At 37.8% G+C, this 6,000-nt stretch overlaps 1 long non-coding RNA gene across 1 annotated transcript in view; it reads left to right on the plus strand.

Moving 5' to 3' along the window:
* LOC127491309 (uncharacterized) overlaps positions 1–5,721 on the plus strand; it is a 188,665-nt gene extending 182,944 nt beyond the window's left edge. The window contains exon 7 of the long non-coding RNA XR_011383875.1: positions 1,321–5,721. This is a non-coding gene — a long non-coding RNA (uncharacterized lncRNA). The remainder of the gene's footprint in view (positions 1–1,320) is intronic.
* Positions 5,722–6,000: the final 279 nt, after the last annotated feature.

Genomic DNA, 6,000 nt, shown 5'->3' on the forward strand with positions numbered 1-6,000 from the left:
TTAATGTCTAAATATGCAGGGAATTGATTTATTCTGAAGTTGTTCAAAATATGTGATTAACTGAAGTTAAACAGAATGTACGATATATAACCTGTAACCCTTCTAATTTCTTAACCAGATATAACAAATATTTTTTTCTAGTTACATAGTCATTTCCTCTTAAAATCTCTATAGTTTGAATTTTTGTTTACCAAACTCTTCTGCTTGCTTTCATCATATTTATTTATGTGCTCAATTAAGTTTGTCCCCTAAAACATCACATACTTTCTTATCTGGGGGCATGGTGTAGCAGTTGTTATTGCTTTGTTTCTCTCTTTGTTCTTTCTGGGGTTGGGAGAGAAGGAGAGCCCAGGGGATGTTACTTGATGAAATTCTGTTGAGTCTATAGCAACATCTCTCCTGGTTCTTCCTGAACTAGAACACAGGGTCATAGTAACAGAAATAGATGTCTATGATATTAAAATTTCTATTAGCAAGTCTTTTCCACAATCATAATATACTAACATGGAAAATTATTATGATGTTTTCCCTCCTCAGGTTTCATCTGGCATGCAGAATTTACAAACATTGCTGCTGTCTCAGGTCTGAATGCTGGAAAACTCAATCTTCAAAGAATCTGATGGACTGGCCAAAGCCAAATTTTATTTCTATTACAAAACAAGTCTTGTCTGTTTGGATTTATTGTATATAATTAGAAGCTTACTGGAATCTAATGAAGGCTATCTGTATATCACCACTGTTGCAAAAACATATCTTTGACGATCAATATTTTGCCTGTAGAATAGAATTTAATTTTGTGTGTTAGAGATATTTTGGTATTCAGGGATTGTCAGACCTTTGGTTTAAGGAAGTTTGATGGGGTTACTGTGGACTTCATTGTTCAAATGAAAAGTTCAGAATAGAGAGTATAATGGAATTTGGAATCTATTCTATCTGCTTTTGAATACAGTCCAGCTATTATATTAATACTGAGACGGATAGAACAGAGCTGGCGCTGTGTGCAATTTTTCTTACTTTGAAGCCAGCTACACGGAGAATTTTTATGTTTTGTTTTTGAAAAGTAGGTAGATTATATTCTTGGTTCATCTTTGTTTCGCAGAGGTAAAATTAGAGGCCTCAGCCTCCTGCTGGCAGAACAAGCTCTCAATTTCTCACTGTCGAAATTCAATCTGATTTCTATCTTTTTCACTAAAAAGCTGTCAACAGCAAATAAGCATTTCCCATCAAAGAGCTGCATTCATTTCTGAGGTATACAAATTCCTCTCGTGGGAGTGGATTCAAGTAATTTAAATTGTTTCTGACTTTTAATTTCTTTCCTAGGAAATGGGAAATGATATTAGCATGGACTCTACAGGCCAAAATGGAAGAAGAAAAGACATGCACGGATACTCCTCAGCATGACATCTCCAGGACCTTTAAACCTCAGAGCACAGTGTGTTTACAATGCGCGAAACAGGATTTCCGTCTGCATTCTCATTTGCAGCTGGTGATATAATCATAACTAGCTGCAAGCTCTTAAGATGCAACCGTATAAATTCATTGTTTAGGAGCAGACTTGCTGTAGAACTGTGTACTATAGGAGTGTATACTGCCAGCATAAAAGGAGGGAATGCCTTTGAAATTAAGTGTATTTTTCTTTCTTAGAAATTCTTATTTTAGGAAATGGCCCTTTTTCTGGAGAGATGCAATTCCAGGTACCATGGTCTGCCATATAAGACCATTTAACATAGTGGTTTTTCTTTCCTATTTCTCAAGTTTTATTCTCTTTGGTTTATTTTGTTTATATTTGGTAAGGGTTTAAGAGGGTACGTTGATTTGTAGCTGTTCTGATGAGCATATGCATTACTTTGGTACAGAACCTCTTTAGATAGACTTGTAAAAATGTGAGTTTTTTGTTTTTAGATCGTAAACTTCATTATCTTTCAGTCTTTCCTGCCAGTTCAAGCAAATGTTCACAATCTCCAAATCTCATAACTAAGATAAACGGAAGGTTTGGTTTACAAATACAAATGAATATGCTACTTAGTTTTTTTTTAATAGACTTTTTTTTTAAAGAGCTTCCTTTCTGTGCAAGGGCATTTGACAGTATTAAGAAGAACAGTAGGATTTAAGAAATAGATTTGTAGTGAGCCAGAAGTCTACTGAACTATCAGATGACTTTCAAGAGTTTTAAAGTCCATATATCCTTCTCAGGAGTTCTCTGTTAAGGTCACCCTTTAACATGAAATAAAATGCAATCTCACTATATTCTTTGATCCTGTGTGTGTGTGTGTGTGTGTGTGTGTGTGTTGTGGACAGATTGTATATATGTGTACATTCTTTTATTCAAGATAGTATTTTTTTTCATTTAACACACACACACAGAGGGAAAGAGAGAGATATCTTCCATCTACTGTCTCACTCCCCAAATGCCCACAATAGCTAGGACTGGGCCAGGCTGAAGCTAGGAGCCAGGAACTTATTTTGGGTCTCCCATGTGGGTGCCAGAGATCAAGTATTTGAGTCATTACCTTCTTCTTCCCAGGGTGTGCATTAGCAGGAAGCTAGAATTAGAAGCAGAGCCAGGACTCAAACTCAGGTACTCTCGTATGGAATGTGGGCATCCAACTGCTACACCAAATACCTGTCCCTATTTAATATGATTTTGAAGATACTTATCTAGCAGTGAAGTAAGCACAATATAGTATTAAAGAAGCATGAACTTGGTTAAATCTTATAGTATTAGGCTAGAGAAGATATCATTAACACTGAGACATTTAAAATTATTTATTTGAGAGAACGAGCAAGCACAATCATCTCCTCTGTTGGTTCACTTTCCAAACACCCACACAGCTGGGGCTAGACTGGGCTGGGCTGGATGTCAGGAACTCAGTCTGGATGTCTTGCATCTGGGGGAGGAATCCCATTACTACCAGGAGCTGCATTAGCAGGGAGCTGGACTCAGGAGCCAGAGCAGGGGATTCAGTCTAAGCATTCTGATACAGGACACAGACAGTTTAACCAGTGCCTTGACCTTTAGGTTACATGCCTGCCCAGTGTGATACATTTTAACTATGGAGAAATAAGAAATATTAAAGCAGTATAAAATAGGTATAGCTAATTCCTGGTTGGAATTAGGTATGTGATCTATTGCTGTGGAACTCTCCATGTGGATAAATGTGAGCTCATTAACAGGTAATTTGCAGGAGAGGCTGAGTTGGGGGCTGTGGTGGTAGTCCTGACCCTCTCCTTTCCTGATCTGAAGGATTCTGCACTGGCCCTAAATCTCATGCCCCACTAGGTATAATGAAACTCCCTCAGTTAGCCAAACCCACCCCTCTTGCAAGGCAGTTTAGCCCATTCCTGGTTTTCCATTGGATTTTACCCCCAGTATAGTATCATAAGCATACTCAAGAGGACTTTGGTAAATCCAATTTATTTTCATCTCATTACATTTTGCATGATGTTTCAGTACCCTTTATAAATTAGGATTCTGAAATGTTGAGGTCTATGGAAATCTCCCTGGGAAATAGTGTTCAGGTGGGGCCTTAAAGGAACAGTAGAAGCCATTAACAAGAAGAGGAGCCAGGATAAGGAATTCAACCAAGAAAAAGGATCAGCATGCACAAAGGCTCTGAGACAGGAAGAGCAGATGCTGAGAAGGCCGGGGAGGGACACACAGGAGGCCTGGGATGTGGCTGGAATAGGTAAAATTAATTTCTTTTTGCTCACTTGTACCCCCAGTTCTATTCTTATCTATTTCTATTCTTATCTATTTCTGTCATATTCTGTGCTCTGCAAACTTGACCTTTGTAGAATGGATCACCAGGCTCCTTGTTGGCAGGCTGTTGGATTTGGTCAATAAGATACAATGGCAATATTTTGAAGTGTGGTGGTAATGATAGGTTGAAGTATGTTTCTTGTCTCATTCTCTGCCTTGGCACTCTATTTCAGATAAGAACTGCACCCTACAACTCCTCTGGAGACTTCTCTTCCATGGCTTCAGCTGGCATTAGGTCCTTGGAGAATCCTAACTTTGATTTCTGGGGTATTTTGTCACATTATAATAGTTTATCAATAACCCACCATCTTTGATTTGCTCCCTAAACTAGGCCTATACTCTTTTTGTAAAAAGTCCTTAAATTATCTTCATTTCAATTATGTGGAATGAATTCTGCTTTATATAGAGAACCTGACCACACAGGTGAGTTCTAAGGCTTTATGGCTGAGGGCAAATTTCTTAGCTTCAATAAAAACATCACTTTTCTTACCTCAAGATTTTTGATTTCCCATGATGTTGATGATAAAAAGACCCATGAAAAATCTTAGTAACTATCATGCTTCTTTCTGGTATGAACCATATATAAGACTGGACAAAGGCACACCTGCAAGATTGGAGATTTTCTGTACCTCCTGATTCTTTTATTTTGCCTGTTTGGAAGGCCATTTCTGACCCCCCACATTGCTATTTTGTGCTAAACTGAGGAATTTGAAATGTTTATACTGAAAGCTATATATATTTCCAGACTGGCAGTCATCACACATGACATATAGATCTATGATACAATACATATGTTTTATGATGAATTAGTAAGTTGCTCCTTTCTCCCATGCGGAAATCTCACAATAAAAGATTCTTGTGGCTAGTCAGTTGGCTCAGAATAGGATATCATTACCGTTCCTAGTTAAACGATTGAAGTTTGCAAGTCATTACTCATGCAGTCATGGTTCTCATCTAGTAACAACACTTCTTGTGTTCTGCTATGCTCTCTTGAGAGAAAAAGCAATTAAGATATAGCTTACATGCAGGGAATTGTGCAGATCCCCGCCTACTTTGTCTATTATCTTAGTAGTGAATGGGAGTGGTGAATCAGTTATCTAACAATCACTTTGAAATAAAAAAAGAACCACAGCTTTCATGTGTACCTATGACTTCCAGTAGTTTTTCATTTTGTGATATGTATGTGAAGAGGTCTTATTTTATTTTTGTGTAAGGCAACTGACTGCAAGGAATAGTAATTATAAACCATTAATGTTTGCATTTAGAATGTCAGCTTTAGGAGGGCAGGGATTTTGTCTGGTTTGTTTACTGCTATGACTCAGTGAGTAGACTCATATCTGGTGTATACCAGGTGCTCAATGTGTATTTGTGGAAAAATACATATTTTTCTTTCTGCTTAAGAGGATAAAAGAATAGATTTTAGAATCTAGTAAAGTTGCTGGCACCTAGATTTGACCGTCATTGGGTATCCTATATCATGTGATTTAACTAATTTTGTGTTCTTTGATTTCTTCATCTATTTTTCTTTAAAATAAGCTATGAATATCTACTTCACTGTAAGATTCAAATAGGTATGAAAATACAGTTAAGAAACACTAATGCTTCATCAATATTATTCTTGTCATAATGTGATGTTAGTAACAAACGTCTTGTAATTTCTGTATCAAGAAAAGCTGAGGGGCCAGTGCTGTGGCATGGTGGGTAAAGCTGCCGCCCACAGTACCAGCATGCCATATGGGCGCTGATTTAAGTACTGGCTGCTCCACTTCCAATCTAGCTCTCTGCTATGGCCTGGGAAAGCAGTAGAAGATGGCCCAAGTCCTTGGGCCCCTGCACCTGCGTGGGAGACTCAGAAGAAGAAGCTCCTGACTCCTGGCTCCTGGCTTCGGTTTGGTGCAGCTCTGTCTGTTGCAGCCATCTGGAGAATGAACTAGCAAATGGAAGATTTCTTCCCCCCCCAACTCTGCTTTTCAAATAAATAAAATGAATCTTTAAAAAATATAAATTAACTTCTATCAGTTTGTATACTCTTAAAAAAAAAGAAAAACTGATAATGTTTCCCAATGTTGATGGGGTCTTTGGCATGGAAGAGCTAACAGCTCAGACTAGTCCTATGGGAAAGTTCAGATTTGAGAAATAGAGATTTATACCAAGGCCTGTGCCTTTCTCCATTTAGACTGTATGAAACATGGGTTAAAGTTGACTTTAATTAAAGGAAACAGTAATTTGGACCAATTTGA

The sequence above is a fragment of the Oryctolagus cuniculus genome, chromosome 18, assembly GCF_964237555.1.
Source record: "Oryctolagus cuniculus chromosome 18, mOryCun1.1, whole genome shotgun sequence".
NCBI classification, from domain to species: Eukaryota; Metazoa; Chordata; class Mammalia; order Lagomorpha; family Leporidae; genus Oryctolagus; species Oryctolagus cuniculus.